This window comes from Lygodium microphyllum, chromosome 26 (assembly GCF_053477565.2).
Source record: "Lygodium microphyllum isolate KBCC chromosome 26, Lygodium_microphyllum_v1.1.10, whole genome shotgun sequence".
Classification (NCBI taxonomy): domain Eukaryota; kingdom Viridiplantae; phylum Streptophyta; class Polypodiopsida; order Schizaeales; family Lygodiaceae; genus Lygodium; species Lygodium microphyllum.
In genome coordinates, this window is record NC_141160.1 from 55753426 (window position 1) to 55779911 (window position 26486).

General features: G+C 43.7%; 1 pseudogene; it reads left to right on the forward strand.

Annotated features, from left to right (window-relative positions):
- The first annotated feature begins 19943 nt into the window (after positions 1–19943).
- On the forward strand, positions 19944–20646 carry LOC148013297 (uncharacterized; annotated as a pseudogene).
- The last annotated feature ends 5840 nt before the right edge of the window (positions 20647–26486 follow it).

Below are 26486 nucleotides of genomic sequence, written 5' to 3' on the forward strand. Positions count from 1 at the left end.
CAATAGCGCAAGGGCAACCTTAAAAGTCCAAGGCAAAGGCAAAAGGGGAAAGGCGCATTTTAAAATAAAAAGGCGCACCCTGAAATCTTGTAAAAGAGCGCGAGGCTCTCACCCGTGCAATTTGTAAATGTAGACGGGCGGTGGACAGGAAGCTAGGAAGATAGAAGGACAATGGGAAAAAGGGCCTAGGCTATGGCCGGCCATGTAAAAAGGGGAAAAGGGGATGACCGCCCAAAAGGGATTTAGGGTTTTGTATATAAAGTTGAAAAGTGAATGAGAAGCTCATTCTTGTGTGTGGCCAAAAGTAGCTCTCCTCTTCTTCTTCTTCTTCTTCTTCTACTTGCTTGCTTGAGCTTGTGCTTGAGAGAGGGAGTGTGTGTGTGAGGGTGAGAGACCGAGGAGGAGAAGCTCTCCATCGTCTCCTCTCTTCTTCTCTTCTCTTCTCTTGCTCGCGGCAATGGAGCTTGGAGCGTGGAGCTTGAGGATGGAGCTTGCTTGAAGCTTGCACTTAGATCGTGGAGCCACCGGAGTGTGCGGGAGAGGAGGTAACTCGAACAGCACGGAGGTAAGCTCACTACACCCGTAAATATGGATGGCGCGTCGGTTATGTGAGAGGTAGCCATTAGTGCTTGGCTTGGAACGCTTGAAACAATAAGCGGTCCGTGGGTCTTGACGGTTGAGTGAAAGCTCCCACATTTTGGTTCCGTTGCCGGGACCAACGGATTCAAGCCTTGAGCGCTTGCGCGCTTCAAATCGAGCATTGGAGTAGGGTTTCCCCGAACCGGTGCTTGAGGTAGATAGGTAGGAAGCAGGGGGTTGAAGAGGGCATTTGATCTCCTTGGCAAGTAGGTTTTTTGCTTTCTGAGATTTATGTTGTGGAATGGAGTAGTATAGGTATTTATTTTGTGATTTGGATGCATTTAGGATAGGGAAAAAAAAAACAAAGAAAAAACAAGCAAACAGTAGGGTTTTTTGTTGCTGTGTAACAGGCTAAAACAGGGAAACAGGGGACCAGATTCAAGTTTCTGGGTGAGACATGGACAGGGAACTAGCTGTAAGGTTCTGCAGCACTGGGAAAGGACCTTAAGAGGCCTGGGAGGCCAGGACAGACCTCATTTCCTTGGTTGGCCTTGTGTGAGAGGGAGAGAGAGAGAGAGCTTCTGGTTCACAGGACGAGGAAGTGCTACCCCGATTTCTAGGCGACAGCGATTCATGCTGCTCCAGGTGAGTCTGGTGTTTCCCAATAAGTGCTCTAATCAGATCTAGGAACTCTGTGGTGATTATGTGCAGCAGACAGTAAGGAGGGGTCAAACGCGCCGGAATCGCGACTCGCGGGAATCGCACCCGCCGCCGACGTAGTCGGACCAACTCGCAGTGGTCCGATTTCCAGAATCGGACCACCCGAGTTCTGGAGTCGGACCGTCCGACTTCCAAAATCGGACCGTCCGACTGAGAGTGAGTCGGACCAGTCTGGTCCGATTCCCAGAATCGAACTAGCCCGATCGGACGTGCCACATGGCACTCGGACCACTCGGATTCGGACCAACCCGTCCGACTCGGACACTCGGACCAGTCGGACTCGGACCACTCGGACCAACCCGTCCGATTTTGAGAATCGGACGCTCGGACCAACCTGTCCGACTCGGACACTCAGACACTCGGACCAATCCATAATCGGACCACTCAGAATCGGACCACCCTATCCGATCCGATTCCCAGAATCGGACCAATCTGAAAATCGGACCACTTTTTCGATCCGACTCCCAGAATCGGACGTGACCAAAATCGGACCACTGGGCCGATCGGACCAACCCAAAAATCGGACGTCCGATTTTGATAATCGGACTCCTGAAAATTGGACATCTTAGAATCGGACCAAAAACTGTCAAAATCGGACAGGTATCTTGAACACAAATTCTGACACATCTAAACCCCAAGATTGACCCCAAAGGCTACGTAGAGCTAAAGGCACATCACAAATCCATCACTGGGCTAAAATTTAGAGCACGTAGTTCAAAATTTGGCTATAAACGGTCCTCCAAATTGTGTATGGATTTTACCGTAACGGCCCTGCGGGCTGGGGGGGACTGCCCCCCCGGACCCCCGCAGAGGAGACTCTGCCCCCTCCGCACCTCCCCCAAGTAGGTTGGAGAGAAAATATGCGCTGTGACAGGTCCTCCAAATTAGACCCTAGTATAGCAATGGCTCTGCACCAGCATGGAGTCTCACTTGCAATAGAGCAACCAAAAGCCCATACCCGAACAGAGAGAAACAGAGACCCTAGAACATCAATGGGCCAATCTAGCCATCAAGGGCAAAAAGGCCACACCACGAGAACACAAAGACATTGTGTTTAAACCGTGACTAGTCAGAGAAAAATGCAACTTCAGCAAGCTACAAATGTGAAGATGACTAGACATGACACTCTTGACGAGAGATGTACCTTGAATAGCACTGCACTGACGATCCAAGATAGCAGTGGAGAATCCACATCTGGTCGTGCAGTCAAGAACTCAAGGGCATCTGTCAGAAGGCTTAAATTTACAAGCCAGGACCCGGAAGATGAAGACATAGTACCACCTGCTTACCTTAGGGTCAAACTCACCGCAGAAAGAGAGCATATTGTTGATGCTCTCATTGATGAAGAAGCAGATTTCAATATCTTGACTTATGAAGCATGGACTCTACTAGGTCAACCAGAGCTCAAACCGACTAATGCAACTCTTAACCCTTACGGGGAACACCCACAAGCACTTCTAGGGAAGTGCAAAATCCTTGTAACTATTGAAACAGAAAGCTTGCCAGTCCTGTTCTATGTTCCTCCAAATAGCGAGAATTGTGGAAAGGAAATCCTCCTAGGAAGGCCCTTCAAAAAGGCAACGAAGTGTGAAGCCAACTATATAGCACAGAGGATACACCTAACACTACCAGGTGTGAGGATAATCACAACGTTTAGCAAGGGTGACCTCACCAAACCTCGAAGGAAGGGAAAGGAGCATTCTGACATACCAAGCAAGCCTAGTAATGAGGGCAAGGAGTTGTTGAAAGAGTTGATACAAGCGCAGGTTGAACGGAGAGAACCAGTGAGTGAGGCCGTACTTGAGACAAAAAGGTTAGGAGACAAGGCCAAGGATAGGGTTTGGACTCAAAAATATCGTAGAAGACCACGAAAGAAGCCCAAGCCTTATAGGCGAAGGCATCGATGGAGAGCTAGCACAACGCCACGATGGATATCCAAGGCATTGCTTCATGCTCAAGGGTATTATGCAGGCAATCATTGGATTTGGGTACCCAAACTCCCTGCTAAGCCACCTCTATCAGAAGCCCAAATTATGTCCAAAGCAAAGAGGCATAGGAGGAAAACTAAACGAAAGGCCAAGTTTCGAACCAAAAATATTGGAGTGATCAAGCCCCTCACTACTGAAATCAAGAAACCAAACATGGCCTATCAAAAAGTAGATCCTCAGCCTAGTGTGCTTGACAAGTGGACATCAGATGTAGCCATTGAGCATGCACAAAAATCATTAGTGCCCAAGGAGCCTTTGACTTCCCAAGGGGAGAGGAAGCATCATAGGCACAACATTGCTCAAGGCAAGGCTGATCGCTCAACAAAGCAAATGGCACAATCATCTAATAGCCTCGAGCAAATCATTCAGCCAGTGCCAAGTCCACCTAAGAGGCCTAGATCTCCTACATCCTCATTTTCCAAAAGGACACAGGAAGCACAACAGCGGTTGTCAAGGGAAACGGCTCAATCCCAATCTCTATCTCCATCTAAGTTTCCAAATGTCCAAGAGGTGGGACATGACACCATCTGTAGCTCTCGACCCAAGGATATGCATGAGCAGCCTAATGTGACTAAATCAACTCATGCTCGATCTACACAGATGAGTGCTCAAATGCCAACAAAAGACACAACCACTTCTGATCGCCCTAGGGACTTGACACCGCAATCCACCAAGGGTAGCCAGCCCACTAAACTAGCTGCTACTACTTCCAATCAGGGACCACAGCAGTCACAGCCCTTGGCTGTGACAATGCCCCTTGTGGAACATGTCCTTAGTAGTTTACCTATGGAGGAGGTGTCGCAACCAAATCCCTCGACAACTCCAGCACTTTCAAAGTACCTAAAGCCTAGGCTTGAGGAGAAACCTCTCAAAGCTGTGGTCAGGGAGGTCACGCATCGAATCACTCAACCTGGCAAGGCTATTCAGCAGGCCACGACTATGTCCCATAAGGACACACTAGAGAGAGAGAATGCTGAGGCCCAACCAAGCACGTCAATGGTTGACCTAGCCCAGGGTCCTGAGTCATTGAGAGAGGCATCTTCATTGACCAAGAAAAAGAGGAGAAAGCAGAGAAAACAACAACAGTTGCAGGGGGTTGTGGACCCCAAGAACATTGAGACGAAGGGCGCTGAAGAGCTGATGAATAAAGCATCGAGTCCATCCACCAATGAACCCACTGATGCCTCTCCTAATAGAGGTGAAACCTCAGACACATCTGTGTGCTCTGACAAACCAAAGCAACAGTTGCCATCAATAGTTGCTTGCAACACTCTATCCACTGACAATAGAACTCACATTGATCAATCAAGAGTGGATACAACGTTGTCACAACAGGGTGACAAATCTATACCAGTCACATCCGAGAAGAACCATGATGAAATAGCAGCAAAACCTCAGGAGAAACGTGAGAACCCCAAGAGCATAAGAAATCCTAGCATTGACCAATCTTGCTCATCTAGGCCTGAGCCCGCAGCCATGCTAAAGCCTAAGGAAACTCTTAGAACTTTGCATGAGATAGCAACCGAGCAAGCCCTCGTTGAACATAGGAGTGTCACAGAATGCTTAACTGAGTTGGATGCTAAGCTCAAAGTGGTCGCACGTGTCTACGTCCTTGCGGACATGGGCACAATCCCCAAAGAGCAACTCGGAGATTACTTGACCTATTCTCTAACATGGCAAGAACAAGAACATCTTAACGGGCACTACGACAGGCTCCTGCATGAACGCATGTGACTCATCCCTGACGAGGAGGCTGACGAACTGCGCTTAACCGTCACGTTCAATGAAATGCTCTGCCGACCGAATCTCGTAGACATAGAGCAACTAAAGCGACTGTCAGCAGGCCAGAGTCAATTTGAGCAGTGTTGGTGCGAAAGCCACGTTGTAATGGCCGAACTAGGGGCTCAGATCATGACAGTCTCAGAGGAGCGATTGGCCAAGTGGCGGTCTCAAAGAGACCCAACCTATGTGGCACCAACTTCCCTTCGAGTGCTGACGGGGTATGGACTTAGCTGGAACTAGCCAAGAGAACGCTCTATTTGATAAGGTTCTCACTGAGGAGGAGTTACATATAGCCAGTAGACTCGGACAAGGTTCCATGCTACTCGATGTGGCAAAATATCTATCGGTATTAAGTAAGCTACCGCGAATACTAGATGCGTGTGCCACGCTCTGGTACAACCCCGAGTTCTACACTTGGTTCTTATCCTCGTGAAGTGACATGGATTCATAAATATGTATATAAATAAACACTGCTTTTTGTGTCACCGTGTATAAACAACGTCAACACACACAAGCAATGATAGTCAAGCGCAGGGAAAAGAGTGGGGTCAGATAAAATAAGCTCCTCAAGTCCTCCTCTCATCACGCATTTAAAAGTGTGTGACCAGCCCCACCTCCAGGTGAGAGCATGCAACCCACATTGCCACCATAGGAAGCCTTGACCAACAACTCTGATGGTGTAGACAGGGTGTAGTCCTTTCCAATACACCTGCTTCCCTTTTTGGTCTATCCTTTCGAGGATGTGCCCTGTCCCACTCCACGACAACTAGTCCACGCAACTTAGCATAAACTAATATCCGCTAATGATTGGAGGCCACGCGAACATCAGAATGGGGGCCATTCCTCTACAACAAACACCGCATGCCTCACCCCTCCCCTTCTTGTCATATGCGCTTCATAAACCACACTAAAATCCCTTCCATGCAAACAGTTGTATCCTGTATCAAGGTCTAAACCCTTGGGTTGCATCTTGCAGGCTCCCAAACAAAACACATGGAGAACCATGGACACCTGGCATGCAAGGACGCTCTTCGCAAGAGAGGAAGCATGTGGCACGCACCCCTCCATCGGAGCGCTACGTGCCCACCATCAAGAGGTACGCCAAGAAGCGAGGCCCTAAGCGACAATGTCCAGGGCGAAGGCCGAAGAATCCTCGAGTCAAGGAAGCCGAGACTCAAAATGCGCAACAGGTGGCAGCACTAGTGGCACGAACCCCCAGCTCACGCTCGGGCCCCAGATGCTCAAAGGCAGAAAGGGCAGCTCGGGAAAGAGAGGAATTTAATGAATTATTTAAAGACATTCTGGAGATGGTAGCGGGCCGGGACTACACCATTCATGTCCCGATCGACATGTTCCCTGCTCAACCCCACGGGAGCCCCACACCAGTAGAGCCCCAAGCACCCGGCCACCCAGACTCGCCCCGCCTCGTACAAATCGAGTAGCCCCATGTTGTATACAGGGCTTATCAAATGCTACCGGGCCATGACTTTTTGTCTTTAAATGGTTAAGTGTTGACATGTTCCCGAATTGTACGAACTTTTTATATCTGCGTTTAATATATTTCACGTCTTTAGCAAAAGAAAAAGCTAATCAAGCGCAGGTGATAAATATCTAAGTCAACACCATAGAATTCCGATAAGTGATGTCTCCTTGCATTGCACTGGTTTATTATAGTTGCGGCATATACAATGCATGTACTCTCATGAAGCGACAAGTGGATGTAGGATAATACAGGCCCTTGTGCGAAAATGTTCAATGCCCAATCACTGCAACACCAACAACCCCACAATGAGCCGCGGCAAAGCCACGCTGCCGAAAGCACCCTTGCCAACCGCCCCCATCGCATGGTCCAAAGCACATTCATGGGACACGCTCTCTTTCTGGGTAAAACTCTATAGTTGGCTCACGACAGTCGTTACCTCACTTGTACCAACATCGAGTGTGTCGCAAGCAGGTTTGCAAAATCTCAAGTGTATCTCTTCATCTCAACAACAGTTTCTCTAGCATCAAGGCTGGTGACACAATCATCTCTGTAATATCCATCCTTCATAGCCTTTGGATCCCAACATTTCTCAATCCAAATGAAAGGCTAATAGCCTCAATGTATGGCATTGGCTGTATTCATTTTTCCCACCAAAAAAAAAGGGGGAGAAAAAAAAAGAAAAAGAAAAAAAGAGCATACACAATCACAGCACCGCACCTAGGGGTCCTCAAATTAGGTACGTCCAGTGACCTTGGTCGGCTGGCTCCGTCCCTAATCCCCTAGCCCTTTGTACATCCCCCACAATTGTTCAGGGCACATCAAGGGCAAGACATACCTCGGGAGCTCGCCTCGCCTATGGTTAGACCTGTCATCTTGAACCACTTGCACAATTCTTTTGCACTCATCTCAATGCCATTACAATCAACAGTGGTAAGCAAGGCATGAAAGACAATGGAAAAGTACACCATACTTTTCAAGCACTACAAGTAGTTACTAGCTACCAAGAGCTAGACATCAAGGAGCTCAATTATGCTACGTGGCCTTGCCAAGACCATAATGATGTCTCAAGCAATCTTCAAGTGTACTCCCTATCTTCATCGATAAAATATTCCATCAACTTAACCCCTTGCTTCACTGACCCATTGCTATACAAGGAACCAGGCCGATAGTCTTCTAACTAAGTAATATCTAAGTATGCACAAGCACTCACATAATACCTGCACTGAAGTATATACACAGTTTGGGTCCTCAAGTGCAGGACTGTACTCTCAGCTTGCTTAGAGTTCGACCTGTCTCCCAAACTAATTGCACTATGTCTTGTGCACAATAGAGAAGACTAGCACTACCCTTAGGGAGAGACCACATGAGAGGTTTTCACTTGCAGGTGTTGAAGACTCCAACGAAATTTTCGTTCGCTCTCATCAACACCCAACTCTGAATGCTTATCCCTTACCATCCGACAAGCCCGCAAAGACTCGTCATGAGCAGAATCCCCAACAACCCAACACTTGTGCTGGCCATCAATGCAATCCCCAACACAGAATAGCCCTACCACCAACTCCAACAACCTTCCCCCAGCCACCTTGGCCACCAACAGGCCCCCAGGACCTTCTTCCACACCACCACCAACACTCCTCCACGGAAACCACAGATGTCCTTGTCACCCACGTCTTCGGTGCATGCTACAGCCTGCTACCTACGACGGTGAGTGCCATGGGACTGGCACTCGTCTGAGAGGGGGGTAATGTTAACCCCAACACGAAGAAAGCAAAAGGAAGTGGAAAAGATGTAGGGCAAAGGCGGAAAAAAGGTAGCCCGACTGAAGAAAGAAAAGGAGAAAAGGCCAAAAGTGCAAGGGCAACCTTAAAAGTCCAAGGCAAAGGCAAAAGGGGAAAGGCGCATTTTAAAATAAAAAGGTGCACCCTGAAATATTGTAAAAGAGTGCCGGGCTCTCACCCGTGCAATTTGTAAATGTAGACGGGCGGTGGACAGGAAGCTAGGAAGATAGAAGGACAATGGGAAAAAGGGCCTAGGCTATGGCCGGCCATGTAAAAAGGGGAAAAGGGGATGACCGCCCAAAAGGGATTTAGGGTTTTGTATATAAAGTTGAAAAGTGAATGAGAAGCTCATTCTTGTGTGTGGCCAAAAGTAGCTCTCCTCTTCTTCTTCTTCTTCTTCTTCTTCTTCTTGCTTGCTTGAGCTTGTGCTTGAGAGAGGGAGTGTGAATGTGTGAGGGAGTGAGTGTGTGAGGGTGAGGGACCGAGGAGGAGAAGCTCTCCATCGTCTCCTCTCTTCTTCTCTTCTCTTCTCTTCTCTTGTCTTGCTTGCGGCAATGGAGCTTGGAGCATGGAGCTTGAGGATGGAGCTTGCTTGAAGCTTGCACTTGGATCGTGGAGCCACCGGAGTGTGCGGGAGAGGAGGTAACTCGAACGGCACAGAGATAAGCTCACTACACCCGTAGATATGGATGGCGCGTCGGTTATGTGAGAGGTAGCCATTAGTGCTCGGCTTGGAACGCTTGAAACAATAAGCAGTCCATGGGTCTTGGCGGTTGAGTGAAAGCTCCCACAATACCGTCATGAAAGGAAAGCGGGTGGGCATGACCTCCAACAGGTAGGGTGGTGCCATTAGCTAGGAGATTCTAAATCAACAATAGAAATAGGAAGACAATGAATTGACCAACTAGTCACTAGGTAGAACTGACTTGCATTGTTTTAGGGGGCCGGAATGGGATTTTGCCCTATGGGTAGGAGGGTTGATGTATTGCACTCCCCTTTGTCTCCCCTTCTCTTTGAACCAAGCGTAATGGCAAGTCTCTGGCAAGTCCACTTCAGTTCAAGTAATCCTGTAGGAACTAGGAACTCAAAATTACGCATGCTAGCTAATTGTTAGGAGACCTTTCTGATTTTAGGAACCTAGGAATTCAGGTCGATCCTAGTGGGTTCGGTCAAAATTCTTTCGGACAAAGTGCATAGCCGGGTAAGCATCAAGAGCAACTGCTCTTTGACCTGTATGGGCAAAAGCAACCCAACTAGCATAGAAGCTAGGAAACACAGAAGCAACAAAGCCATATCTGCTAAACCCAAGCACTATCAAGAAGTCCACTGATCAAGGAGTAACCCACAAAGAACCAAGCATCAATGAGCAATGAAAGATCAATAACCAACTGCCAAGACAATGGAGCAAGCACTATTCAAACATGTATCTGCATCCAAGTAAATCCAAGATCCATAATCGGGGCATTAAGGGCCAAATAGTATCCAAGCCGCATAAGTGATAAGCTGACCAAATGCAAACTACTCTACAAAATTCTCAAATGCAAGTCGATTCAAGCCCAAACATCAAGAATTTAGCTCTACTCTTTTCTCAAGAAGCATCCGGTAGCATAAACATCAAAGTGGCATCATCCAAATACATCACCATATTAGGGAGCACCCGTAGACCATAGGCATAACCAAACACTGGAGGTAAAATAACATGTCAACCAAGGTAGCATAAATCCCAACCAACAACAAAGTGTCTGCATCCAAATCAAGGCTCAATAGCTCTCAAATAGCATATCCGGGCATAAACCATGATGGCCAAGCATCAATACATCCAACAGGACACCCAAATGTCAACAAAGAGCATTATACATAAGTCGTCCCTGATCAATCCCTGATAAAACTTTGCTACCCAAACAATGTATAGCAGTAAATCCCTGCATAAATCGATCTATGGAAGCTCAAACCAAGTGCCAAAGCATCTCAAAACATTAGGCAAACATCCCCAAAGCATCTTAAAACATTAGGCAAACATCCCCAAAGCATCTGGGCATCAAATACCAAGCCTTGGAGCATCACATAAGCTAAGAGCATAGCATTTTCTTGCTATAAATCAACTTACATCTATTGCAGAAAATTTTGCGATCAGAATTTGGTAGATTTGATATCACCATTGTGTCCGAAGCATGCCAAAACCCCAAATTAGACTCTTATATTGCCTAAATCGGGCTCCAGATGTCCGAGACATGAGAAAAAATAGGATTTTTTACAAAGATTTTGAAACAGGTGCAAAAAAAAAATGTGAGTTACTACATTGGGGCCTACTGGTTATCCTAAGGATAAGGGGGCAAATGGGGGCATACAGGGTGCCCAATGAAGCCAAGGAACACCTGCAAAGAGCCTATGAGGGCCGAGGAGAGACAAGAGATGAAATCTTACCTCGCGGGAAAGAAGCCAATTGCTGGCATTGAAGCTCCAAGCTCTAGGTCTTCAATCCAGGCTAAAGTAATGTGGGCCAAGCTCCACGATCAAGCTCTGATCCAAAGCTCTGATACCAGTTGAAGGGGATGCAATGGCAGTGGAGAAGGAGAAGAGGAAGATGCAAGAGAGAAGAGCACACACAATGTAGGTGCTATCCAAAAGTGTGTAGACAACCTTATTGCACTATCATATATATATGAATAGAGAATATGGGCAATCACTGTACACGAACAGGCCCAAGGGCCTTTTACCCCAATAGTTCTATGTTCATTATCCAAAGACCTACTATATGCATGATGTCTATGCCTATTGGATATATGGTTTACTGGCACATTGAGGTTGTGAAAAATCTTTGTACTGGTTGTATGTATGTTTAATGCTAGCTACTCTTATATATCACATTTGTTGCAAGATATACCTAGCAATGTGAGCTTGGATTTTCTTGAGTTTGTGACAAATCTTGGTGCCAGTTTTATGCATCTTCACTACTAGCTACTCTTATATATCTCATTTTTTGTAGGATATACCTAGCATTGTGAGCTTGGATTTTCTTGATCTATTGCCCACAGTCAATCTTGGATTCACTACTACATTTACTACAACATTGCTATAATTCTAGGTTTATGCATTCTTTATGAGAGTACTCGAGGGATGCACCTATAAGAAATCATCTATATAATGTGCATTCAAATGATATTAATAAATACCATTTTTTACATATGTTATAAGGTCATAAAATGATCCCTTTCACTTTATTAAACTTACAATTTTTAAAAAATTGTGATTAAAAAACCCATTTTGCAAATATAATCCTATAAGTTTTACTAAATAATATACTATTTCTTTTCAACTCAAGTGGTATCTTATATATTCTATAAGGTGCATCCATGGGTGAGAGAAGATGCTTTGATTTAACCATCATTTTACTGGCAGTTAGTGGGGATAGTCCTACACTTTGGTAGTTTCTTCCGTTACCTTGTCTTGGCTATGATTTGGGGTTGATTTGTAGTCATTTATAGCAGCCCTCATTTGTTGACATGATGGCTGGTGGATCAAATGGCAATGCTAACTTTAATATGAACAAATTGGATGGTATTATTTACAACTACTAGAAGGAATAGATATGGCAAGTTTTGGTGCAAAAATTGTAGATGAAGTCATTGAGACACAATGATGCAAAGCTTGAAAACTTTGATGAGCATGATTGGATTGAATTCCCTTTTTTCACTCTCTAAGCAAGTATTTTACAATGTTGTCTCTAAAGGATAGATTGCATGGCAATTATGGGAGAATATCCATAATGTCTATAATAAGTAAAGCCTTGCCTCTCAAATGTATTGGTTGAAACAACTCATGGACCTTTGTATAAAGGAGGAGACTTCCATCTCTACCCACTTAAATGAGTTTCATTCTATTTTTAGCCACTTTTCTTTGTAGGGGATTGACTTTAAGGAGAATCTTCCACCATTTTTCTTGTTGGTTATATTGCATAAATCATGGGACACATTCTGTACTGCTATGTGTGCAAATATGCTTGCTGATGGGCTAAAATTGCAAGATATATAGGGTGCATTATTGAATGGAGAAGTTAACAAAAAGAATAATGATGCTTCTTGTAGCTCTTGTGCCTTGACACTCAGAGACAGTAATGCTAAAAGAGTGATAATGATTGTCGTGGGAGAGACTCTCAGAAGTCTTGTTCTCAATCACGTGGACAATCTTGCAATAAGTTTTATGGCTATAAGTTCTTATTAACTTGCCATTATTATGGAAAGCCAAATCAAATTTGGCCACAATGGCATAAAATGCACAATGAAAAGTGTCAGGAAGATGGAAAGAGCAAAGTGTAAGAAAAGAATGATGATCGTAGCATTGTCCCTAATAAATCCAACATTAAGAATAAAGAGATTAATGCAATGCAGACTGATTCAAATGATCATTACATACTTGCAGCTTCCTCTCTTGATGTTTCACGCTTGACTGATAAATCAGTTTCTCATTCTCAATGTTGGTTTATTGATTCAAAGGATTCATTTCATGTTACTCTCCATCAAGAGTGGTTCCACCCCCATCCTAGCATGATAAGATCTATATGATTGGATAATGACTTGGTATTGGATATTATTGGTATTGGAGATGTATAGTTGTAGCTTGCTTTAGGTAGTATCTTTACTTTGCATGATGTATGTCATGTTGTGGCCTTGACCAAAAGCCAACTTTTTGTTGGATAGTTGAATGATGCAAGCTACTTTGTATCTTTAGGTAATTCCTCATGGAAGATTACATGTGGGAATCTTGTCATTACATGAGGTGCCAAGTCTAGCACTCTTTATCCCTTACTTGTTGGGGTAAAGGCGCCTCCGTCGTGCCGCCCCGTGTATTACTACACTGACAGTACCCACCACTGCACACTGCAGGAGGCGGGCGCCCATCACGTCACTTTATTCTTTACATTCATTTTAGTGACTAGTAAATAAAGGAAGGCCCGGTCATACATTGTGATTGTTGGAGTTCCCATTTCTTGTCTCTCTCTTTCTTGCTCTTGCTCTCCCGCCATAGCTCGCGTGCAAGCTTCGATCCTTCTCACCTTTCAACTGGTATCAAAGCTTGGCTTCCTCTTGCTCGAGCTCGACTCGGTGCTTCTCTACCTTCGCATCGACTCCCTTCATGCATTGGATCTCCATCCCGGCAGCCATATCCGATCTCCCCGAGCTCCCGTCACTCCCCAGCTTCCCGAGCACCTTCCCGGCCTATTGAGGCACCTTCAAGGCATTGGTACTGAGGTATTTGATCATTCTTTCAGGGTTTTATTTCAATCTACAGGTTGCAAATAGCAAGGGCAGCCATGGCTTCAAACCCTTGAAGCTTATTCCCCTCATATTGTGCCTTACACTTATCAAGGCTCAAAGAGGCTTGTCATAGGCCTTTGATAGGCCCTTCTTGAGCCCCCCATTATCCCCTTTCAGCCCATGTGGAGCAGCAGCAAGTTCAGCACCAACAGGGCAAATTGCACCATTTTTTCAGGCTGTTAGCACTCGTCTACTTCAACTCCACACTTGGCCATTGCTTCTTGCTCTCTACCTTGATCAAGAGGGCTATTAGACTTCATGTTTGATGTCATTCAAGCTTTGGGCATTGGTCTTGATCATTCGGGCTTGATTTCTTCAGATTTGGGACTGTCATAAACTGTCATAACAGGCTGAAAACAGGGCAGCACCATTGGCATTAGCATTTGTTGCTTACACTCCATTCCGGTTGTGTTATTTAATGCCCGTATGCGGTCTACTTGATGCCCGAATGCCTTGGGAATGTATGCACATGATTATGCCATGATTTTGGCCTGAAATATTGGCTGATTTGGGACTGTCATTTACTGTTATACGGTGCTGGAAACAGGGCAGCCACACTTGGCATTGGCATTTGATGCTTATACTCTACTCCGGTTACCTTGTTTGATGCCCGTATGCGGCCTACATGATGCTTAGTGCCTTGGGAATGTATGCACATGATTATGCCATGATTTTGGCCTGAAATATTGGCTGAAATTTCTCAGTTTTGACAGTCAAACTTGGCTGTAATAATAGTGGGCTGAAGGTACTTTGGATGCTTTGTCACTTACCTATTGGTATCGGATGTATGCTTTGGGATTTTCCATCATGTACCTGACATTTGGGGACGACTTTGAGCTCATGTTTGAATCTATGGAATGTATTTGAGCTACGTATAAGCTCCATCTTGGTTGGTATTCACTGGCATTTGGACCGACTTGGCATGCTCTTGGACCGCTTATGCCTCATGTCTATGCTTGACAGTTAGGCTTCATACATTACATGCTTTGGTTCGTGATATATGCCGCTTGGTTCGTCTATGCTTTACCGACATTGGGAGCTTTGCCTTGGATGTATTTGAGCATTTCCAACTCAGTTTAATCATTTACTTGGTTGCTTCCATTAGTTGCTTCATGTATGTCATGCTCTTGGGATGCGTATGACGCATTACCTTGTCACTGGTACTTTGTCTTGGATTGCTTGAGCCCTTGAGCTCGCTTGTATGCCTTTTGTGCCAGTGGGAGCATCTTGCATGCTTACTTGACCTTGAGCAGGGATTATATGCTATTGGAGCAGTTACATGTATTGGAGCAGTCTATGTCATTGAGCAGTTACAGATGTATTGAGACTTTGGGATTATACTCCGACAGTTGGATGTTGCATTGAGTATATGTCTTGGTTCACAGGATTCTTATGAGCTGAGTCTTAGTTTTGGATCCACTTTCCTTTGAGCAGACACCTATTTGTGTCAGGTTTTGGCAGTTGCAGGTACATTTTGCCTGGATTGTTTGGGGGTGTGCCTCTTACTGGCAGATGCTATTTGACATCTCTCGGTGTTATGCTCATGTATTTTCACTGTCATTTGGATTTGCTTTGTCCTCTTTATGCCGGCTTTGGACCTAGCATTGTTTAGTTGACATTAGATCCAATTTTGGGACAGTTTGCTCTCATTATTGCAATTCTGAAATTTATTACAGCAAGCATTTATTGGTGGACTGATCAGTATTTTTTATGCTGAAATATCCTGATTTGGTGTACCGCACCTAGTACTAAGTGGGTAGCATCTTTTGGCACACTTTTCTCGCCATTTGGAGCTCATTTCAACGGATTTTGAGCATTTTCTGCAGTAAAACAGCCAGCAGTTTTACATTGTCTGTGCATTTTCAACCTATATTATGGCATCCTCTTCGACTGATAATGCCATATTTAACATTACCAAGTTGGATGGTACCAACTACTCTTATTGGAAGAGTCAAATTTGGCAAGTCTTGGTGCAAAAATCTCAGATTAAGCCACTTCGGTTGAGCGGGGAGCAGCTTGAAACTATGGACAATGACGACTGACTTGAACTTGATGAGCTATGCAAGTCCACAATTGTATTGTCTCTCACTGAACAGGTACATTATAATGTATTTGAGGAAGCACAGAGTGCATGGGATCTATGGAATAAGATCAAGAATCTTTATGATAAGAAAAGTCCAGCGAGTCAGATGTACTGGTTGAAGCAGCTTATGGATCTGCGCGCATGAAGGATAATGCAACTATGTCTGCTCACTTGAGCTAGTTCCATGCTATACTGAAGAACCTGACTTCGCAGGATATCACCTTTGGAGAGGAAGTAACTCCTCTTTTCTTGCTTGGGACTCTGAATGAGTCATGGGATGTATTCCTCACTGCCCTATGTGCCTCTAGTGCTACTCTGAAATTGAATGATGTTGAGAGTGCTCTTCTGCAGGAAGAGGTTAATCGCAAAAACTTGGATGCCTCTCGTGTTTCACATGCTTTGACAGTTAGAGGCAGGAATGACAGGAATGATCATGGTCATGGCCGTGGCCGTGACTCGCAGAAGGGTCGGTCTAAATCTCGTGGAAAGTCGCATAGTAAGTCGCGTGGGCACAATGCTAATGTCACTTGTCATCATTGTGGGAAAAAGGGCCATATCAGACCACAATGTCATGAGTTGCGCAATGAGAAGCGCAAGGATAAGGGGAAAGAGAAAGTGCAGGAGAAGTCCTCTCATCGCAGCATAGTACCTGCGAAGTCCAGCATCAAGATTGAAGAAATTAATGTCACATAGACCGAGGATTTCGATGGTAGTGATGAGTTCATACTTGCAGCTAGTTCTTCTGATGCCCCACACTTGACTGAGACACCTAGTATGTATGCACAGTGCTGGTTATTGGATTCAGGTGTGTCCTTCCATGTGACGCCTTACCGTGAGTGGTTTCACTCTTACCGTACTGTATCTGGATCAGTCAGACTTGGAGATGACAGGTCTCTTGATATTGTGGGCTGTGGAGATATTCAGTTGCAGTTTTCCACTGGCAGTTCCTTTTTGCTCAGGGACGTACGTCATGTACCTGCGCTTACGCGCAGTCTTGTGTCTGCAGGACAGTTGGATGATGCAGGGTTTCATGTCTGTTTTGGGGATTTTGCCTGGAAGATTACCAGAGGCAGACTTGTGCTTGCTAGAGGTGCCAAGGCTAGCAGCCTCTATCCTCTTGTTGTATCTGGGTCTTCTGTAGACCATGTTTTGGCAGTGGGCTCTATCCCACATGTATCACTTTGGCATGCCCGTTTGGGGCATATGTCTTTGAAGGGAATGAAAATGTTATCTGATTTGCAGTATCTTCCGTCTTTGGACTATGCACGTTTTGACTCGTGTGATCATTGTCTTTATGGTAAGCAGAATAGGTCTACGCATAAGAAATCGGGTAGGCCATGCATGAGTGAGCCCTTGGCTTTGGTGCATTCATATGTTTGTGGGCCCATGCCGTGTATGTCTATGGGTGGCGCGAAGTACTTTGTTACCTTCATTGATGATTTTTCTAGGAAAGTGTGGGCTTATCCCATAAAGCAAAAGTCCGATGTCTTGGCAGTCTTTCAGCGTTGGCTTGCTCTTGTTAAGAACTAGACTAGGTACAGGCTGAAATGCCTTAGGACTGACAATGGGGGAGAATATGTCTCACGTGCTTTTGAGCAGTTTTGTGATGACAAGGGTATTAAGCGTCAGTTGACTGCCCCTTACACCCCCGCCCAGAATGGTTTGGCTGAGCACATGAACAGGACTATTCAGGAGTGTGTCCGCTCTATGCTTAGCCATGCAGGTCTACCACAGAGCTTTTGGGCTGAGGAAGTCAGTACGGCAGTGCATGTCATAAACCGATCGCCTTATAGTGGATTGGATTTCCAGGTTGCAGAGGAAGTTTGGGCTAGTAAGCCACCCTCTTATGCGCATCTTTGTGTCTTTGGATGTGAGGCATTCTGCCATGTGCCCAAGGACAAGAGGAGTAAGTTGGATCCAAATAGCATTAAATGCATCTTTCTTGGTTATGGTGATTCAGGAGAGATGGGCTATCGCCTATGGGATCCGCAGGCGCAGAAAATACTACATAGCCATGATGTAGTCTTCCATGAAGACAAGATGCATAGGCAGCCTGAGAAGGTGGTTGAGATCCGCAGAGTGATCTTTCAGGAGGAGCCTAGAGCTCCTGCATAGCCAGTTGGACAGCCTACAACTGCAGCAGATACTCATGGTCAGGGTGTTGGCCAGGCAACTGGGCAGGCAGCAGAGCCTGCAGTGAGACGATCTGCAAGAGACAGACATCCACCTAATAGATTTCAACCCCCTATGCATTATGTTTTGGTTACAGATGCAAGAGAGCCTTTCACTTATGATGAGGCTATGCACAGGGGTGACAGTCACTCCTGGGAGAGGGCTATGCAATCTGAGATTGACTCCTTGCATAAAAATGAGACTTGGGATTTGGTTGCCTTGCCTAAGGCCAAGAAGGCTTTGCCATGCAAGTGGGTGTACAAGCTGAAAAGTACCCCTGGACACCCCAAGCCGGCATACAAGGCTAGATTGGTAGCAAAGTGACAACACCTAAAAACATGCCATTTATTGCAGCAATTTTTTGGCAAAACTGTATACAATTGACACCTTATTACTAAATTTTTACATGAATTCAATGCAGATGCGGTGTTCGTTGTTGCTGTCTTTGGAGACCGTGTCCTTGCAGTTTGGCCAGGGGATGTCGGTACAAAATTTAATCTTTTGGCCTATCTACAATCACAGGAAACTCTTATATCTCATTTAGGAGGCACAGGCTTTGGAGACCTAGAATTAGAGACTATAGGACTTTGCAAAATGGAATCCTTTGAGTTTATGCAATCCACATCCTTAGAGCCACTAGAAATCATGTCATTCATGGAAGATTATGCAGTTCTCTTTGAGCTTAATGAGCCTAGGTTACAACAAAGGAGAATCGTGTTAAAGTCCTCAATAGAAAATTGAGATGGCACTTAAGGTACAATCGCATTAAACAAAGATGATCCATCATTGTGGATTCCCACTCATAAGATGTCTGACCATTCCCTTAGCTTCTAAGGATATGAATAACGGCAAGAGAACCTAGAAGAACTAAAGAGAACACACTAAAACTCAAAGTGTGCCAACTGTATGAAGCATAGTAGTAGCACTAGCTAGCAATATAGACCAAGCCACTTAGTATTTACAAAGGGCCTTTTTGGGATGGATATATCCAGAGATGTAGCTGCAGTTGCACATGAAGTACACTGGGCAGCAAGGTCATAGGATTCAAACATTGATTTGCAGAGGCCATTTGGTCCTTTAGGCAACATGAGTTTACATCCCATGGCAAAGGGGATCAAGTCAATAAATTTCTTCCAAAGCTTCAAACTCAGGCCATGGTATTTGTAAGCCATGCATGAGGGATTACCAAATGGCGTGCAAAGCAATTGCACAACCGCAACTATCATGTACCATAACCTTTTGCAAGTTAAAATGCACAAAGGAGATTCCTTCTTTGCTAGGTAAAATACACCCCACATTTTCTCTTATTAAATTAGTGTTACTATCCTTGCTAGCTATGAATATGTACCACTTTGCCTCAATCCTCCAATATTTACTATAGTGTGTGCATGAACTTCAACTCTATCTATATTAATTTCCTAAAATGTGTGTGCAAAAAGTTAAAATAAAACTCTCACGGTTATGGTGCCGATTGATGAAGGAGGAGGTGCCGATTGATGAAGGAGGGGGAAACGGTTAAGAAGAAGAAGAAGGAGGAGAGCGAGAGAAGGGGAAAGAGAGAGAGAGAGTGCCATGGCCTCTGCTCTTGGTGTTCTGTATCATCAAGCTCCGTCTGTCCATGTCCGTGCGTGCCTGCCTCTCTCTCCCTGTGCGTCTTCATTGATGGCGCCCCCTTCTTTGTGAAGCCCAAGAATCCCCACAGGATCGCTCACAAGCTCGAGTTCTCTAAGTACAACCCAGTCGTCAAGAAGCACGTCCTTCGAAAGAGAAAAAGGAATTGATGGATGGGTACGCACCACGAGAGAGTGAGGAGCTGTGGCATGAGCGCGATCAGGAGGCCTGCTTGTGTGTGATAGAGCGACAATCGTTTATATGAGTGTGAGAGGGAGAGATGGAGATGGACCACCCCCAAGTTGGGTCGCACTAAAAGTACAGGTCAATACAAGCATTTGTCGACTTGGCGGGCCGGAGTGGAAGGTGATGAAATCGCACCTTTGGCAAAGGAAAATGTTGCCACTCCTTGAGAGAGAGAGAGAGAGAGAGATGCCCGAGGAGGAGGAGGAGGAGAGGGGGCGGCGGGGCAACAGCAGCGGGTGGTACACGAGAGCGGAGGTCGCGGAGCACTGCGTGCAGTCGGACTGCTGGGTCTCCCTCCTGGGCCGCGTCTTCGACATCTCCCCCATCCTCGCCTCCAACCCCCACCCCCACCTCTCCCAGCCACTGCTCTTGGAGGCTGGAGGAGACATTAGCCATTGGTTCGATCCTACAACAGAAGATGTCAAAACCCACATGGATCCCATAACCAAGCTTTCAACTTACCATACCCCTCAAATTCATACATATACCACCACATGATACTCCTCGCTCGGATTGGGATAGTAGCCATGAAATCCCATGGTGGAAGGATTCGCAATACATTATTGGAAAGTTGAGCAAGAAAACACGTTTTGTGCGGATAAAGAATGTGTTGACAGGTTCAGAAGCTCCCCTAGAGGTGCCTAGCGAGGAAACCATGAGGCAAATCCTTGAACGCTACATCAAAAGAAATTCACATGCAAAGAGTTATACATGGAAGGGTATATGCACTACCCATGATAGGATCTTCTCTGACTTGAATATGAACAAAACACTTATAGATAATGGAATTCCAGATGAATCAGAACTTTTTCACTCCTTGGGATTAACAAAAGACTACCATATCCCAGTTATTCATGTGTATTATAATGATGACTTGACATCTTCTTGAAAAAAAAAAAAAAAAACCATTAAAACATAAACTTAAAAGAAGAGCCTTGGACAATTAAAAGTTATGAACCATTGGCTGGTTGTTCTAGTAGAACATGAATGGTTAGCAGCTAAACCCTAGGAGTCCTATTTAGTGTTGTAGTATTAGTTTACCTTGTTTGGGTTCTTTGCTAAGTAACGACCTTATCAGTGATGCTATTTCAGAAGCAATATTTTTAGTAGGATAGTAGTGTGGCAATTTATTGCCTAGAGGGATTCTTGTTGTTTAGCGGCTCTAGACAGTTTCCTAGTTGGTATATTCTATGCAATGGATGAAGCTCTGTTATGCATTTCAGTGTGGAGAGTGAGTAAGGGAGAATGTTAGTTTGCACAAGTTTTTACATCTTTTCATTGAAACATTTATATTGTTTGTATTTTAATATGACACAAATAAGTATTTTTTCTACTTTTCCAGTGTCTACTAGTTGTCCATGTGCGGTTTTGCAGATCTTGTAGCTGTGCTCGCGAGGACGCTTCGCAATTAAGTGGAGGAGAGTATATTTTTCTTTCAAAGTTGCGTAGCAGTGCTCGTGGTAGCAATGTTGGTGATGCTGGATGTACGTGATGTAGCTGTGCTCGCGAGGACGCTTCGCATTTCAGTGGGGGAGAATGACAACACCTAAAAACATGCCATTTATTGCAGCAATTTTTTGGCAAAACTGTATACAATTGACACCTTATTACTAAATTTTTACATGAATTCAATGCAGATGCGGTGTTCGTTGTTGCTGTCTTTGGAGACCGTGTCCTTGCAGTTTGGCCAGGGGATGTCGGTACAAAATTTAATCTTTTGGCCTATCTACAATCACAAGAAACTCTTATATCTCATTTAGGAGGCACAGGCTTTGGAGACCTAGAATTAGAGACTATAGGACTTTGCAAAATGGAATCCTTTGAGTTTATGCAATCCACATCCTTAGAGCCACTAGAAATCATGTCATTCATGGAAGATTATGCAGTTCTCTTTGAGCTTAATGAGCCTAGGTTACAACAAAGGAGAATCGTGTTAAAGTCCTCAATAGAAAATTGAGATGGCACTTAAGGTACAATCGCATTAAACAAAGATGATCCATCATTGTGGATTCCCACTCATAAGATGTCTGACCATTCCCTTAGCTTCTAAGGATATGAATAACGGCAAGAGAACCTAGAAGAACTAAAGAGAACTCACTAAAACTCAAAGTGTGCCAACTGTATGAAGCATAGTAGTAGCACTAGCTAGCAATATAGACCAAGCCACTTAGTATTTACAAAGGGCCTTTTTGGGATGGATATATCCAGAGATGTAGCTGCAGTTGCACATGAAGTACACTGGGCAGCAAGGTCATAGGATTCAAACATTGATTTGCAGAGGCCATTTGGTCCTTTAGGCAACATGAGTTTACATCCCATGGCAAAGGGGATCAAGTCAATAAATTTCTTCCAAAGCTTCAAACTCAGGCCATGGTATTTGTAAGCCATGCATGAGGGATTACCAAATGGCGTGCAAAGCAATTGCACAACCGCAACTATCATGTACCATAACCTTTTGCAAGTTAAAATGCACAAAGGAGATTCCTTCTTTGCTAGGTAAAATACACCCCACATTTTCTCTTATTAAATTAGTGTTACTATCCTTGCTAGCTATGAATATGTACCACTTTGCCTCAATCCTCCAATATTTACTATAGTGTGTGCATGAACTTCAACTCTATCTATATTAATTTCCTAAAATGTGTGTGCAAAAAGTTAAAATAAAACTCTCACGGTTATGGTGCCGATTGATGAAGGAGGAGGTGCCGATTGATGAAGGAGGGGGAAACGGTTAAGAAGAAGAAGAAGGAGGAGAGCGAGAGAAGGGGAAAGAGAGAGAGAGAGTGCCATGGCCTCTGCTCTTGGTGTTCTGTATCATCAAGCTCCGTCTGTCCATGTCCGTGCGTGCCTGCCTCTCTCTCCCTGTGCGTCTTCATTGATGGCGCCCCCTTCTTTGTGAAGCCCAAGAATCCCCACAGGATCGCTCACAAGCTCGAGTTCTCTAAGTACAACCCAGTCGTCAAGAAGCACGTCCTTCGAAAGAGAAAGAGGAATTGATGGATGGGTACGCACCACGAGAGAGTGAGGAGCTGTGGCATGAGCGCGATCAGGAGGCCTGCTTGTGTGTGATAGAGCGACAATCGTTTATATGAGTGTGAGAGGGAGAGATGGAGATGGACCACCCCCAAGTTGGGTCGCACTAAAAGTACAGGTCAATACAAGCATTTGTCGACTTGGCGGGCCGGAGTGGAAGGTGATGAAATCGCACCTTTGGCAAAGGAAAATGTTGCCACTCCTTGAGAGAGACAGAGAGAGAGTCTGAGAGATGAGGAGACAGACCCCCGCCAAGCCTCCATCCCTGCTCACCCGCGCAGTCAACCTCGTGTTCTCTTTCGTCCGCCTCGCCGAGTTCGAGATCCTCTTCGTCTCCTTCTTCATCATCGCCTTCATCATCTTCAAGGACCTGATGGGATGTGCTTCCATGTTTTACTGCGAGTCAATTAGCCACATTTTACTCAGCAGATGAACACGATAATTTATGCTGAGATGATTCAGCAGTGTGAGAGAGAGTTGCTTGTTGTCAGGAGATTCTGTCGAGGATTTCCAGGCCAGAATTCAATCAGATTCTTGTGAAAAGTAAAGAGCGTGGCGGTCATTTTCCTCTTTAAAATGTTCAAAAATGCGTTTCAGTCAGGCTTCCTTTCAATACTGTAAGTGTTGGGAGCAAGCCATTGCGAAACAAGTGAAAAATGGACACGTCAAGAGATTGACTGATGAAGACATTCAATCTTGTGCCGTGGAGATTATGGGTACCAATGTTACCACAAACAAGGTCAATTCACACAATACTTAGCCTCTTCTCTTTCCCACAAAGTAATCACAATAGTAGTTAAGCCTAAGCTACAATCAAGCTCATGTCTAAGACAAAGTGGCCAGGGGAGGAGATCTTCATCGACCAAATCTTAAGTGAGGGTATACTGCAATGTAAAATCATTGTATGGGGCCTTTCTTGCACAAAGCTTTAAGGTGGCAAAGTCATTTTTACCATGTTGTGGAGGTTGTTCTTTTTGTGGATCAAAGGCAGATGGGAGATCCTTCTTGTTTTCTATGTAACATGGAGTTTGAAGAATAAGTGTGGAAGTTATAGGCAGGAATAGTATATGGGGAAACTGTGGGAAAAGAACAAGATGATGAGCTTCCATTTGAATCGACTGGATAGAAGATAGACTTTACGTGACTGGACTGCAAGAGGACACGGTCTCTAAGGACGTGACGACGACCTGCGGGTTTTACAAGTAAGTGTCTAAATGGTTTATCTAAACTAAATGATATGGCATGAAAAATTCTTTAGTTTAATATTTTTAAAACATGTCTTTTAATATGTTTTCTCATGCTACATGGTTGTTTGTATTTATCTGAATTGTTTTTTATTTATTAAAAATCAAAAACAGTCGAAAACACTAAAAAATGACTCAAAATTATCATAAATAAAATTTTATAAAATCACTGATTGAAAATTTATAAGTTCTGATATTTTTTCTATAAAGCTTATGAGTTAGGGAATTTACTGAATTTCTATCAAGATTTTTAGAGATGTTTTGTTATATTTAAAAATTAGAAAAGAGTTATATTTAGAAAAAAAAAACATAGTTTTCCTTTATGTAAAATGTGTTATTTATTGATATAAACTATGGATTCTTAGTGAAGTATTGGAAACAAAATCTTTGATTGGTTAGTGCATTTATGTTGTAAGGGTTAAAGAAAAGAAATAATGATTTAATAATATTTTACTTAAGAAATGCTCGTATAAAGATATGGTGTTTTGGTTTTTGGAAGGAGAAATTATACACGGTGTGAACATTTAGGAAACATGGGAAATTACAAATAAAAAAATTTGACAACACTTTATAATGATTTATAATGTTAGGTTGCAGTTATAAAATTTAGTTTAAATTAAAACCAAAATAAAATCAAATAATTTGATGATTGGATGGCATGAGGAAAAGCCTCAGCATCTATATTAAATTTTTACATGTTATTCATTTTACAACCAATTTCTTGAATATACGGAGTGGAGGGCTACTAGGACTCATTGATAAATTAAAGGGTGCTATGGGAATTTAAAATAAATTATGAATGTGGACATGTGAGAGTATGGAAGAACTTGTTTTATTCTGGTTGATGTTTGATAATAGAAAAGAAGGAAAAGACGTTATATTTGCAAAATGAATTAAGTATTTAAAAACTAATAAGCAACGACGAAATTTATATACGGAGTGGAAAACATCTACCAAGGGAGATTAAAATTTAGGGGTTTATGGTATGTCAGAAATTTGATTTGAATGTTTGTTCAAAATTAAACAAATAAAAAGAATTAATTTTAATCAGGTGGAGAGAAACATAAAAAGGAACTTTAAACGGAGATATATAAATAGATTTAAGAGATCTATATCCTTGAAACAACCTTTCCAAAGTCAAACATTAAAAACATTTCCTGGATAAACCGCCACTAGCATGGCAGGAGTACATTATGAGGAGCTGCCTCTGAGAGATGAGGAGAAACCATAGTTATCTTAGGTTTAGCAATTTAGTGCCCAGTATAATTTATTGAAGTCTAGAATCTTTGCAGTTGGACTACTACAAACCATGTTGTAGATTTTAGGGAAGGCTAAGTTAAGTCGAATTAAAACAATTAGTGAAATAATCACTTGTTTAGTGCAACAACTCTTAGGAGTTGGCTTGTTAACCTGGGTAAAAGTGGCTTGGTCTTTGGCCAGTCATAATACATTAAAGCTCAACTAATGAAAGGCAGATATACACTATTGCATGTATCGGGTGGAGCTCTTCAAGTTTTATCTTCTGCGAGGGTATACTACAAGATCGATTTTTTTTTCGGGGAAATTAATCCATGGTCTTTCCTATGGATTAGTAGACAATGTGCTTCAATGTGGTGCTTCTCATTCCTTCCTTGGCTCAAGATTGTGGGCATACTTGTGTTATTTTGCTAAGGGTATTTTGCCTTGCTCTTTTTGAAGTGAAATTTGGAGATTTTTACAAGTGTTGATGTGAAGAAAAAGTTAAAGATGAGTGTGAAGAATATGGAGTCTTTGGACGGGTACCGATTGAGGTGGTCCAATTTGAAGTGAAGTGAAGTGAAGGTTTGTAGTTTCTTCATCAACATAAGGTGCTTATTTCAAGGCAAAGTGTCTTTTCAAAGTGTTCGCGGGAGCTCACAAGCTAAGTGGGGGAGGAATGATAGCCTCCGATTTTATCACCAAAAAGGCTAAAAGAATGTGGTTCTTCATCGACAAAATATTTCCTTTTATCCAAAATTTTTGGCATACACATCTTTGTAAAATGCTTAATGTCATATTTTGTAAATGTTGTTGGCTCATTAGTGGGTCTACACATTTTAATGCCAATGCATACAAAACCTCTCTTCCTTTGGTTTATAAAGCTCAAAGATATAGCCATGTATACACAAAATTGAAAGCCTAAGCCTAAGGTTCAAAAATCATGTAAATGTTCTCATTTTGAATAAAGAAAAGAAAGAAGGAAAGAACAGTCGTGATTATGGGTGGTTGAGGAAGTTGTAACTTCTCTCTTCCTTTATCAACCCATGCATACGGTCCTTTCTCTCTCTCTCTCGCTTGGCACAACTTCTTTCTTGATTCTTATTCTCTGCTCTTTGTGCTCTACTGCAAGATTAATGGAGAGTGAGGGTGAGGATGAAGATGGGGATGGATTTCATGTATTCCTTTTGCGTGTCAGAACTTAGGCGAGGTTCTT